Source organism: Pinus tabuliformis, chromosome 8, assembly GCF_031772625.1.
Source record: "Pinus tabuliformis cultivar Carrire ecotype Pingquan chromosome 8, CPIR1, whole genome shotgun sequence".
NCBI classification, from domain to species: domain Eukaryota; kingdom Viridiplantae; phylum Streptophyta; class Pinopsida; order Pinales; family Pinaceae; genus Pinus; species Pinus tabuliformis.
Genome location: NC_142294.1, coordinates 1682427571 through 1682442457, shown reverse-complemented (window position 1 = coordinate 1682442457; position 14887 = coordinate 1682427571).

Below are 14887 nucleotides of genomic sequence, written 5' to 3'. Positions count from 1 at the left end.
CATAGTTCCTCCATGAGGGTGGTAAATATAATCCTATGTAGTTATGAGGCCTCTTGGACTACTATCTTTCATCACTTTAGATAACTTATTAAGATTACCAATATTACAAAGTCCATCCATCAATGTGTTGTATGTAACATCATAAAGGCTCGAAGCATGCTATGGAATCTCATAAAAGATTTGTTAAGCTTTGTATTTCCTGTGATTCTTACAGAGTCCATCTATTAATGTAGTAAAGCGAATTAGGTTAGGCATGCAACCATTCTCCAACATCTCTTCAAGGAGATCCCTGAATTTTTCTAGATTACCCACCTTGCAAAACCCATATATAAGTGTATTATATGTGATATCATCAGGTTGATCACCTATTTCAGCCATAATTTCTAACAATTTGAGAGCTTCTTGAAGCTTCGCTTATTTGCGAAGACCAGCAATAAGAACATTGTATGTGCTAACACAGATTGTTCCCCTTATCCAACATCTCATGAACTACTTTGGTGGCATCCTTCCACTGCTCTTTAGTCCAATGATAAGTGCATTGTATGTGAAAACATCAGGGCATATGTTTCTGTCGGACATTTCATAGAAGAGCTTCATAGCCTCCTCCAACTTTCCTCCTATACAAAAACCATTGATAAGCGCATTATATGTGACAACATCTTGGTAGATGTCCCTATCAGACATTTCATAGAAGAGGTTCGTAGCAACCTCCAACTTGGCTTGCTTACAAAAGCCGTCAATTAGCACATTTAATGTGACAACATTGGGGTATATTTTTTTCAGGCATTTCATAGAAGAGCTTTGCAACCTCCTCCAACTTTCCTTTCTTATAGAGACCATCAATAAGCACATCGTATGTGACAACATTTGGACTTATGTTTCATTTGGGCATTTCATAGAATAGCTTCGTAGCCTCCTCCAACTTTCCTCCCTCACAAAAACCATCAATAAGCACATTGTATGTGACAATATTTGGGCATATGTCTCTCTCAGACATTTCATAGAAGAGCTTTGTAGCTTCCTCCAACTTGCCTCCCTTACAGAAACCATCGATAAGCACTTTGTATGAGACAACATTTGGGCATATGTTTCTGTTGGAAATTTCATAGAAGCACTTTGTAGCCTCCTGTTGTGCCCTACAACAACCCCCCATTTCATAACATTTTTATCACAAAAAATTAACATATGAAATGGGTCCCTTTTAAAATTTTAATTGGCATTAATGAATTTGTTCGAAAAAGGTATGATACTCAAATGAATTTGTGAATAAAAACCTTTTTGAATAAATAACAAGCAATTTTTGGTTAAATCCGAAAAAGCAATCGCAAGATCGCTTGTTACCTTGGTCCTTTCCGATGCGATATCGCTATCGGCCATCGGCGACAGTCAATGCACACACAGAAAAAGCACATATCTTTTCCCCGATGCGACGTAATATCGGTGATCAACTATCGGCGCTGCCTCTTATGAAAAGCGCTTTAAGCCACGACCCGATGCGATATCGCTATCGGTAGTCGGCAGAATCCCATACATTTTCATAAGACGCTCAGATCTTTTCCCCGATGCGATGTGATATCGCTATCGGTAGTCGGTAAATCATTTGATATACATCTAGGGATATGTTCGCGTGCTAATACGATGCAATGTCGCAATCGGCATTCGCCAAGATCCCTCCCAAACGATAATATCACTCACACCCCCGATGCGATGCGATGACGCTTAATGATGACCATAATTCCTAAAAGGTGATTATTTCAAAGCTTTAAAGTTATATTTGAATCCGATTGACAAAAGCACAGATTTCAAAATGCCGTTAAATGTAGGGATAAGGTAATGCATGCGTATTTAAAGCTTTGCCCCTTCGATTTAATGAACACTTACGATTAGACCTTTGAAAAAATCTGTTGCACGCTTTAAGGGGTCATTCAGTTTAATAACTAAGTAATGGTCATTTATGGAGCTGCAGGCTGTAAAATCACCATCATTGCATCTGCGGTGCCTTCTCAAATCATTAGATCCGCAGCCACTTTTAGAATTAATCTTGCCACGCTTCGAGTAATATATCTATCCCGTTATGGATTGTCATTGTTATTTCCTTGTTACGATTTCTCTTGCATTTGTGTAGAATTCAACCATCGAGAGAAGCCTGAACATGATGGGAAAGAAATTCAAGAAGGTTGCAGGTTCTACTGTAACACCTGTCGCAGGTCAAGCTGCTATAGTTTCGAAGAAAGGCTTAATCTCAGATACTACATGCACTGGTCTTCCTAGCACTACATGGCAGGGTACATATAATCTGTTAGAGGCTGAGCAACCAGAAAAAACAGTAACTGAGGCTAGTGTGGATGAACTAAGGAAGTCCGAGGCAACTCTCAAAGACTTGGCCGACTCCTTTTTGCACAGAATAGCAGCCAGAGAACAAGTCCTACCTTACACTGATGTGGTACGCTGGGCAATTGAGGAAATTACCCTCACTGATAGAACCTTTCATACAAAGGATGGAAGGATTTTCGGGTCCTTCAAGCCTGATGACCTGAGGCGGATGTATCATTTGCCTGAACCTGAGCTAGTCTATAACAGAACCTTCGTGGAGAATTTCGCGAACGAGAATGAATAACCATCCGAACCCCTCCGAGATTGGAGGCAGAATCCAGCCAAACACAAGCATGAAAGTTCGGGTAAGTACTCCAATGCTTCTTTGGCTTCTCCCTATTGCTATGCTGGGATTATGATGTGTAGATTGTGGGGATTACATGACTCTGCTAATATCCATATTGACATGGTTCCCTTAATGGAAGCGGCCGTCAATAGTACAATTATGGATTGGGCCACTATTCTGTCTGATAAATTGGTCATAGCTGTTCGTGAGTTTAGAGCCAAAACCAGAGTCACCGAAAGGAAAATCCCACCCTTTTATTACTCTGCTTACATTATGGATACCCTGTGTTTTAATTCTGAGTTTCCTGTCCTTGGTTGGAGATGGACCACCCATGACCCAACACCCATTCACTTGTACCATCGGAAATTATGGAAGCCCTCTTACAAGGACCATTTGTATCAAATTTGCAATGGTTTCATGGTGCCCGTCCACTATTCTATTTTCGACAGACCCATCCCAAGAATTTCCTATGAAGCTTCTTTTGACCTACCAGCCGTAGCGCATTGGTTCGGGGAAGATCATTTTACCTATATTAGAGTTTTTGGAAGCAAGGCTAGGCCACACGTTCTCCCTCTATACATCCCAGACAAATTGTTAGCCCGGGAAATCTCCTACCAGATTATGTCCGAGGGTGTCACACAAACTCTCAAAGATGAGAAAAAGAGAGGATGGCCCTCTTTTCCTTTAAGAATTGGAGTTTATACGCTGCAGAATTACAAGCATGCAGAAAAGGAAGCAGCAAAACTCCAAATGATATCCCTGGCTTCTATCCCAAACAGACTCTATGATCCGAAAAAGACTGCTTTCATTGCCTTGGAACAAGCCAAACTGTCAAAGGTTGTCCATCAAGAAGATCAGTTTGATGACCTGTTCGTAAGTGCCGATTCAATAAGCCAAATCAAACATCTTGCTGCAATGAGATACGAAGATGTAGAGTTAACTGAATTTAATAAACTTCGAAAGCAAAGGTTGCAAACTTTGCCTCTAGATTTATTATCCACAACCCCAACATCCTCCTCAAGCGAGCCTGGTCAGCAGCAAATACATCCACCTCCTGTTACAATGAAAGAGTATGATAAACAACATGAGGAAAGGCAAAACAAGCTGCAGGTAGAGAAGCATAAAAGGAAGCAGATAGAAAGGCAGCAAAAGGCACAAAAGGATCAAGAGAAAAGAAAACAGAAAGAGTTAGAGCAACAGAGGAAGAAGAAAGAAGAAGAGAAAGCAAAGAAAGAACTGGAAGATAGGCAGAAAAAGGAATTGGAGGAGCAGCAGCAGAGAGCACAAGAGGAGCAACAGCGGAAGGCATTCGAGGAACAGCAGAGGATTGAACAAGAAAAAGAACAGAGTAAAGCCCACACAGAACAAAGTGAGCAAATCTCCACCGATCCTGAATTGATTAAGGAATGGAACCAATTCGATTCCATTATCAGTGGTAAGGAAGCATCCAAAGACTCAGACACCTCTAAAACAAGTAATGCTCCCGATACTACTTCTTCTCAGGTTCTAGAAGGAACCAGCGGCCCACCCATATTACAGAATGTCGAGGTAATCACTCAAGACCCGTCCGATCAAATTGATCTTCAGGTGGAAGAAATTCCTCCCCTAGATATTTTCTACAGCCCAAAGCATAGAGCCGTTGTTAGGCGCTCTAGGAAAAGACGAAGGCTTGATCAACCTTCTATTTCCCCTGAGCAAACAGTCACGGGCAATGTGGTCTGGAAGGGGGAATTAGATCCCTCTGAAGATCTGACTAAGCTATCGCAATTTGCGGGAGCTTATTCGGCATCAACTATTGACAAAGCATCAGAGGTAAGTCTTCTGTTGAAGACTAAAGATCATGAGATATATGCATTGCAGGCAGAAGTAATTGAGGCGAAAAATAAAGCAGCACAGGTAGAAGAGCAGTTGCTGACTCAACAGCAAGAAAACAATTTGTTAACCCAGCAACTGCAAATCGAAAAACAGAGGATAGACCAAAGTGAGGTTCAGAAGGAAAAAGAATTATCAGAGGCATTATCCCAGTTAAAAGCATCAAATGAGCTGATGATAAAATCTAAAGACGAGCAAATAATTCAGCTATCGGCACAGCTCGAAGGTATCAAGGACGCCCAGAGTATTGATGATTTCAGAGCAGAGGCAACTCGAATAAACGACGCATTAATATCTCAGATCAGGCTCTTGTGCCGACAACTTGTTGACGCTGAGTCATTTTGTGAAACATCTACAGTAGTGTGTGAGCAAATAGAAAAGGCCAGGAATAAGCTAGATCAGGCCGAAGATGACATATCGGAATATATTGAGTGGCAAGACACTCCAGAAGGGAAAGCGGCAAATTTGTCCCGAATCCATGTAACATACAAGGACATACTCTTCATGGAATGGAACACTCAGGTAATGAAAGCGGAAAGGGCAGCCTCAAGATGTAAAATGATTGCCAGCAACATGATCAATCTAGTCAACGACACACTGTATCTGGCAAACATGATTTCCCAGTGCACACCTGGAAGCATAACAACAGCAAACATGCTGGAACAGAGAAATTACCCTGATCTGGAGAAACAAGGATGGTTAATCGCCGGAGTAAATACTTTAACCGCCGACGCATACTGGCTCTTTCTGATTAAACCACATTCTCAAAGGTCGGCTCTTAACTGTTTAACAGATGCCCTCCGATATCTGATTTCCGACATTCAGGATGCCACATATGACGCCCAGCTAACTTCGCGCCTCAACACTCCACCAGAAGTAGAGCCAATGCTGGCGATATGTCAGCGAAGGAGTAAAGGCAAAGAGACCTCTGAATGAAGCATCGCCGCCGACTGCCAGATCGCCAGAAAAGAAGATGATATTTGTTAATGCCAATTTAGTAGCTTTTCAGTTTTTAGATATTTAGATATTTAGATTAGCATAGTATTTATAGATCCTTTCATTGTTTTGGAAAGGGTCGTAAAATTTTGTAAAAGACTTAAAGGCTGAAGTTTTCACTATTGTGCTTCAGTCTATATCCTTTTGTGAAACTCGACCGATGGTTCTTAATTTTGCTCAGAAGGCTGTTTTATGCAATTGTGCACTACTGTCATTTGTTTGGGATGCTTTCTGGTTTGAAGGAAGGACCGCGACATAGTGATTAATATACTGGATTGATCAAACAACTTACATGGTACTATTATCTGTATCTGTGCTCCTTTCTATTATATGAATTGCTGTGTTATTCTCTTTGCTATTGTTGAATACATGTATGCAATACAACAACAAATCTTCATTTCATATCACTATTGAATGTTTTGTGATTTGTTATCTCTTTTACTCATGCGTGTACCAATGATATAAATGACTAAGTGTAGTAATTCACTATCATCGCTCTGCATAACTAATTATGCAGAGCAATCTTAAATGATTTAAACATCTATGCTTTAGTGTTAGAGTCATCTATATGCCTGCCATTAAGCACAGATTATCAAACGCTGCACTCTATAAATCGATAAATCCCGAGATTAGATTATAGTTATTATATTTCTCTTATAGTTTAGTTATTCATTTATTACCACCTTATATCGTAAATCATTCATCCATCCCGTTTACTTATAATTCTTGGGAAACTGGTCCCATTATCCCCAGTCGGAGCCACTATCCCAAACGGAAAAGGAGCTGCACTAAGGTCCGGACCGGGTGGTTTCCCCGATGTTGTTGCAACGAATTTCGGGGCATCAACATTTTTGGCGCTAGAAGGAGGGCCATCGACTGTGAATGGCAAGCAGGCCCAAATCTGCAAACCACTCTAAGAGTAATTCTCCCTCCAAACCTTCTCCTCCTTCTCAATCAGATGCTGGTTCTCCGGCACACAATCGAGAAAAAGAGGAATCAACTACCACTGCTCACACCCATCATATTTCAGAACAATTAAGTCTTGAATCCCCTGAAGTTCAGTCTCTTATCCATAAACTTTAGAGCTTCTCGATTTCGCCTCAGAAATCTGAAGTATCACAAAGCAGTGTGACCTCGCAGTTCAACTTATCCCATCCACTTACCAGACTTTAGAGCGAAAAACTCGGTATTGAACCTACTGAGTTCCCTTTACCGAAAAGGAAAAAGGCTAAGAAGATTACTGAAGGATCTGATAGTGAAGACCTTTCTTCCATATCCTCCATCTCAACTCCTAATCTGCGAAGTCAACCATCCACTCCTCCGTTACACACTGTTGTTCATCAGGGAATAGGTACTACAGCATCTCAAACTACTCACTCTTCAACGATCTCTTCTCCTCAGTCATCTGGAATCCCAACAGTAGTAACAACTATTGCCGCTAGCATAATGGCAGATCCATGGACTACACCAGGTGCAGTCAACATGCCCGCACCATTGCATGATCTACCTGATGCTCCCGAAAAATGGTTGCCTAAATTTAACCCAGATAACGGAACACAAGTTGAAGAACATATTAACAATTTTATGTTAGCAGTTAACTTAAAAGGAGTGACAGAGCAAGATGTTGTTGTCAGGCTTTTCCCTTATACCTTACAAGGATCGACATGATCCTGGTACTTTTCCTTACCTTCTGGTTCTATTACCAGCTGGACCACATGCCAAGAGCAGTTCCTTACCAAATATGGAGATGACAGGTCTCTAGCCACTTTAATAAATGACCTCTCCAATTTGAGAATAGAGCATAGGGAACCAATAAAGGAGTTTAATGCCCGATTTAATAAACTCCTAAATAAAATCCCTACCGCTTCAAAACCAAGTGAACAAATTAGGAGCGAATGGTATATTACCGCCCTCCCTTCCAACATAGCTATTTTTGTTGACAGGGCTGGTAAACCTACCTTAGCCGAAAATATGAAGGAAGCACTTGCCGTTGAGAAGCGCATTAACGCTCTAGAGAAAAAAGCTGCCTTGGAGGATAGAAAAGCTAAAAAAGTCTCATTTAAAGAAGATTCTAAGAAAAAAACCCCAAAGGACCCGTACGACATGGAAGGTTTACAAAAAGTCCTTAAAACATTGTCTAATGAAATGGTTGAGATTAAAAAACAGGTGGCCGAGACTTCAAACAAAAGACCATTTAGGACTTTCAAGAAAACTGAAGCAAAGCCACCCAATGTTATATCTAATGCAGACTCAGAACAGGAAGAAGAGGAAGAGGAAACAACCTCTCAAACAGATGATGAAGAAGAAGTAGTTGAATGCCACGGCATGTGGGATTTTATACTCTGATCCAGGTGGATATTGGTGGCCACCTGCCAAGTCCACCTGGACCCCCACCATTGTCTTTCTCAGCATTTTCAGTTTCCTTAATTGTAGCACAACTTACTATTTTTAGCAGTTTTTCGGGTCCTGAACTTCCGGAGCCGTTTTGAGGCCCTAAACGACGTTTTTTGGGAAATCTGGGGGCAACATGGGTCCATGGACCAATGTTGCCCTTCCCAAAGTGGTAGTGCTCGGATAGATCTTTCTAACGAGCTATTGTACGCGTCAAACAGAGATCGTATGCCAAAGTTACGACCCCGGGAAGTTGATGTACCAATTTACCCAAACGGGGCCCACAGTTTGGCGTTTCATCTCCTAGGGTTAGGTTTTGGAATGTTAAGGGTTGTCCATTGTTTCTCAACAATAAATAGGCCTTCGAGCCTCATTGTAACACAGTTCAGAGGCATGTAGCCATCACATCTCTTCTCAGAGATAAGCTACCATCGCCCTAGCTAGTTTATTGCCATTTCTGTTTGTAAGCATATTTCAGTATTTTCCATTAATGAAATGAAGTATTATTTCCGCTGCATCTTTGTGTATATGGTTATCTCTGTAATTTGTTGCGTTCCTGTTTAAATCCGGATCAGTGGTATCAGAGCGGTCTGCTTTTTCTCTGTTTTTCTTTGCATGTCCCCAACAAGGTCGGGATATAAGGAGTTAGGGCTTGAACTGGTTGAACCTTTGCAAGACCAGCCTCGCAAATCCCGACGGCCTCCCATGGCGGACGAGAAGAAAGACGAGGGGGCAGGAGATCCCATCAAAATCTTGCTCGAAGAAGCGCTCGAGCGACAACGGAACGCGATGATGGACAGCTTTGCGCAGATCCTTCAGCGGCTACCCAGAAGCGGCGCATCGGCTTCCAGTAGCTCCTCTGGAAACACCACACCCTTTAAGGTACAAGTTAATTTTGAAATCCCCATATTCGAGGGTCAGATAGACGCCGATGCCGTAGATAAATGGTTAAATCTGCTAGAGGGTTATTTTTCTGTTCATGAATTTTCGAGTCGGGAAAAGATTGTTTTTGCTCTTCTCAAAGCAGCCCCCCACGTCAAGGACTGGTGGGAAACCTACTGCGAGCAGAAGGATGAAAGTACTGGCTCACTGTTTTCAGCCGCACCCACCTGGGATTCGTTCCGGGATGCCATCAAGGAGCAGTACTACCCTGTCGGAAGCTATGAGGATGAATACATAAAGTGGACCACGCTGCGGCAGGGAAGGGACCAAGACGTGCCGGAGTTCACCAATCTTTTCCATACCCTTCGCACAAAGTTGGGTATCAAGGATTCGGAGCAACATTTGATACTCAAATACCGTGGCTGCCTGCACAAGTACATCCAGGAAGAAATACAGTTCTTAAACATCCCCTCGCTCGGCGCAGCATACCGGTATGCCGTCAAGGTCGAGCAGAAGTTTAAACAAAAGAAGCGAGACTTTGGATCTGCGAATCCAAAGCAGGGGAAAGGTGCCCCTAAACCACAGAACAAAGGACAAATCCAAGGCGGGACAGCCCAAGACAACCAGCCGAAGCTGCAAGCAAAGAGCAACGCCGCAAAGCCGAGAAAGGACACTGGAAAATGGTGCGAGTTCCATAAGAGCTCCACTCACAACACAAGTGAGTGTCGGGCCAAGCAGTCACTGGTGGCTGAGCTAAAGGTTTCAGAATCAGATGCATGTTCCGACTCTGAGTCAGAACCCGATAAGGGGTATGAAAAAGGGAAGCATATCATTGATGCGGATCCCAGCGCCACTGTTGCTACCGCAAAGATCCAGAAAAATGAACCCGAAGATCCAGAGGAGGAGGAGCGTCTCTTCCACTCCCAGATGTGGGTAAAGGGCTCCCCGATACAGTTCATTGTTGATAGCGGGAGTCAAAAGAACCTCATTTCGGCAGAGGTCGTGAAGCGGTTGGGCTTACCGACCACAGCACATCCACAACCATACACCATTGGGTGGCTTCACCAAGGGCGAGATCTTCGCGTGAGCCAGCAGTGTCGCCTTCCATACAACATCAAGCCCTTCACGGATGAGGTATTGTGTGACATTGCTCCCCTTGAAGTTTGTGATGTATTACTAGGACAACCATATTTGTGGAAGCGACATGCTGTGTATGAATCAAGGCCCCGTGCTGTTATTATTACATTGGGAAATAAGTTGTTCAGGATACCAGAGGTAGCACCACCTGCCGCCATCTCTTTGATTACTGCAAAACAATGCAGTAAGATCATTTCCAAAACCAGGAAATTTGTTTTCCTGATGATACGCCCTCAAGGGAAGAAGAAGACAGTGGCCACGGCCTCCAAACGGGGTTCCTCTGCACGGCAGCTACAGATGGACAAGATTGTGGAGGAGTACGAAGACATTTTCACCTCCCCGGCAGGGGTTCCTCTGCACTGTCAAGTCAAGCACTCCATCGATCTGACCCCAGGTGCGCCGCTACCCAATGGACCAATTTATCGGCGCTCCGTTCTGGAGAACAATGAAATCAAGAGACAGATTCAGGAGCTCCTGCAGAAAGGTCACATCCGTCCGAGTTCTTCGCCCTGTGGTAGCCCGATAGTGTTGGTACAGAAGAAGGATGGGACGTGGAGACTCTGTATTGACTATCGGGCACTGAACAAGATCACTGTCCGTAATAGGTACCCGATCCCGCGGATTGATGACCTCCTAGACCAACTAAAGGGGGCGAAATATTTCAGCAAGATCGATCTGAAGTCAGGATATCACCAGGTACCAATTGAACCCTCAGATGTGTGGAAGACTGCCTTCAAATCCAAGGAGGGCCTCTTCGAATGGTTGGTCATGCCTTTCGGATTGACGAATGCTCCTGCAACCTTTATGAGGCTAATGGATGACATCTTGCGGCCATTCACCAACTCCTTTGTAGTAGTATACTTGGATGACATTCTGATCTTCAGCCAGAGTTGGGAAGAGCACCTCCACCACATCCGACAGGTTCTCCAAACACTGCGGCAACACAAGCTATGTGCCAATTTGGAGAAATGCACTTTTGGCATGACCGAGGTTCAGTATCTGGGATACATCATTGATGAACAGGGGGTGCATGTCGATCCAGCCAAGGTCCAAGTCATTCGGGATTGGCCCTCTCCAACCACTCTAACAGAGCTCCGCAGCTTTCTAGGTCTTGCCAACTTCTACCGCAGGTTTGTGTTGGGATTTTCTCATATTTCTTGGCCCTTGAGTCAAGTCACCAAGGGCGGGGCGAAAGCAAAATTCTTTTGGTCTGAATCTCAACAGAAGTCATTCAGGGAGTTGAAGGATCGCCTCTGCACGGCACCAGTGCTCGCGTTACCAGATTTACAACAACCATTTGAGGTCGAGACAGATGCCTCTGACTATGCTGTTGGGGCAGTCCTTACTCAACATGGACATCCAGTGGCATATCACAGTGAAACACTTTCAGACACAGTCCGGAAGTACCCCACTTATGATAAAGAGATGTATTCCATTGTACAGGCCTGTCGACAATGGAAGCATTACATTTTGGGGAAGGAAACGGTCATCCACACAGACCACCGACCTCTGCAGTTCATACAGACCCAAGGGAAATTGCAGAATGATCGCCATCAGAAGTGGTCTACATACCTGCAACAGTTTCACTTGAATATCAAGTATAAAAAGGGCAGCACCAATAATGTTGCAGATTGCCTCAGTCGACCACCGATCATGGCGCTAACCACCGTGCTCAACTCTTGCGGGCACGAGACTTCTGATTGGCCACTTCTCTACAAAAGCGACCCAGAATTCGGCCACACATACCAGACACTCTTGGAGGGTCGGCAAGTTGCAGATTTTCACCTCCAGGATGCCCTATTATGCCACCTCGGTCACCTCTGTGTTCCTTCAAGCGAGCGTGCCAAGATGATTTGGGAAGCACACTACAGTCGGGCTGCTGGGCATTTCGGGGTCGAGAAAACAGTGGCAGTACTGCAAAACTATTTCTATTGGCCGAATCTTCGACAGGATGTTGGGAAGTACATCCGATCATGTACTGCATGTGCCATTGCCAAACCGACCATTAAGAAGCAAGGCCTCTATACCCCGTTGCCTACCCCTAGTCGACCTTGGGAATCCATCTCCATGGATTACATGTCAGGCCTTCCTTCCACTAAGCATGGAAATGACTGTGTCTTTGTGGTCGTCGACAGGTTCTCAAAGATGGCCATTATGATGGCCTGCAAGAAGAATATCACAGCAGAAGCCACTGCTAAACTCTTCTTTGAACGAGTGTGGGTGCACTTTGGGATCCCACAGTCTATCATCTCAGATCGGGACAGTCGGTTCCTCAGCACCTTTTGGTCCAGTCTCTGGTCAATGCTGGACACCAAACTCACGAAGTCCACAGCCTTCCATCCTCAAACTGATGGCCAGACGGAGGTTGTCAATAGGATGATTGTGCACATTCTGCGCATGTATAACTCAAAGCATCCACGCACATGGGACGAGAGCCTCCCCTACGTTCAGCACAGCTACAACCGAGCTCTTCACAGCTCCACTGGCCATAGCCCTTTTCAGGTGGGTTTGGGATTCCAGCCACTATGCCCCATTGATGTGGCCATGCCACTTGCAGCTACTCACATGAATTCAGCTCATGTCCAGTCCGAAACAGATAAGGCCACCAGCTTCATTGAGCGAATCCAACATATTCGCCAGCAGGTCCATGACATTCTTGAGAAATCAAATGCCAAGTACAAGCAGCGACATGATCAACATCGGGTGCCACACAAGTTTCAGGTGGGCGACAAAGTCTGGTTGCATTTGCAAAAGGAACGCCTTACTGGAGCCTATCGAAAATTGAGACCACTCCGATATGGTCCTTACACCATTACTAAGGCTATGGGAGACAATGCATTTGAGCTCAGCATTCCCCCATTCCTTGGCCTGCACCCAGTATTTAATGTGGACCGCCTTCGGCCATACTTTCCACCATTGTTAGACACATCCGACATTGCAGAACAGCTCAAACCCACAGAATTAAATCCAGATTGCATGGAACAAGCTGCAACTGATCGGATCATGGACACACAGATCAAGAACACTCGCCAACAGAATATCCAACTGTATCGAGTTGTCAAAGCGGGCCAACTCCTTCAGCAGGGCAAGTGGCTCACCAGGGAACAAGTTCAGCAGAAGTTTCCTCATCTCATGGAGGAGCTCAACGCAATGGGGACCATTGCTTCCTAAGGGGGGAGGAATGATCCAGGTGGATATTGGTGGCCACCTGCCAAGTCCACCTGGACCCCCACCATTGTCTTTCTCAGCATTTTCAGTTTCCTTAATTGTAGCACAACTTACTATTTTTAGCAGTTTTTCGGGTCCTGAACTTCCGGAGCCGTTTTGAGGCCCTAAACGACGTTTTTTGGGAAATCTGGGGGCAACATGGGTCCATGGACCAATGTTGCCCTTCCCAAAGTGGTAGTGCTCGGATAGATCTTTCTAACGAGCTATTGTACGCGTCAAACAGAGATCGTATGCCAAAGTTACGACCCCGGGAAGTTGATGTACCAATTTACCCAAACGGGGCCCACAGTTTGGCGTTTCATCTCCTAGGGTTAGGTTTTGGAATGTTAAGGGTTGTCCATTGTTTCTCAACAATAAATAGGCCTTCGAGCCTCATTGTAACACAGTTCAGAGGCATGTAGCCATCACATCTCTTCTCAGAGATAAGCTACCATCGCCCTAGCTAGTTTATTGCCATTTCTGTTTGTAAGCATATTTCAGTATTTTCCATTAATGAAATGAAGTATTATTTCCGCTGCATCTTTGTGTATATGGTTATCTCTGTAATTTGTTGCGTTCCTGTTTAAATCCGGATCATACTCCCAAACTCTGACGCCGAGAATCAAGAAGAAGCCTTTCTTGTTACTACAAGAAGTAAAATCGCTTCTGAACCTAATCAGACAACTACAAAGAAAAGGAGCGCAGGTGCTGCCACACCAAAGGAAAAAGTTCTCCCAAAGAAGTCGCCTGTAGCAGCTCCTCAAAACCAGCCTTCAATTTCTAATTCTCCTTCGACATCTAAGACACTACTGGTATCTGACTCCATGGACTATAATATTGTTGATGATATGAAAAAGACTAAGGCAAACATAACCATGTTTGAACTCAGTAAGTTAAAACATCAGCAGAAATTGCTTCTAAGAGAATTTAACGCTGTCCCCTCTTCTCCTCTTCCCAGTTCAAAAGCTGCTAATGATTCAGGACAACCTCCTCCAGGTATGGTTGAAGCTACCGATTCGGTTCTGATCGGAGATAGATCCAATTCTCATACCCCACCTTTCTTGCTGACCTATGAAATCTATAATCGAAATCTGCATAACTGTTTAATCGATTCAGGGGCTTCATCTAATATTATGCCAGCTTCAGTTTGTTCTAAACTGAACATCGAACCCCAGAAGTCCGCTATTCACATTGTACAGTTAGACAGAACCAAAGTACAGGTTGTAGGAGAAATTAATTCCGTGACTATCAGGTTGTCTGCTGATCCCAGAATTGTACAGAGAATAGATATTTTGATTGCTGACATACCTGAATTCTACGGTTTAATTTTGAGCAGAGATTGGTCCGAAAAACTGCATGGATACATTTCCACTGATTGGTCACATATGTGGCTCCCCTACAAGGGTAAGCCAAATCAAATAAGGATCGACCGTGAGAAACACATGACCCACACAGTAACCGATTTCGAACAAGAAAACCAGCCTGTGGCCTTCAACAACAACATTTTGGGAAATTATTCCTCAGAATCATTCTTTGGCAACTTTGTTGCCCAACCCTCTCCTTTTTCAGTTAACCATTGTACATCTCAAGTAGAAAATTTTTCACAAACCAATTTATCCAAATGCTTTAATGAAAATCAAAAGGATGTAAATATTTTTGTTAATTCTCCTTTATTTTGGTCTTTGTATTTTGATGGCTCTAAGTCCAGCGAGGGCTCAGGAGCAGGTTGCATTTTGGTTAGTC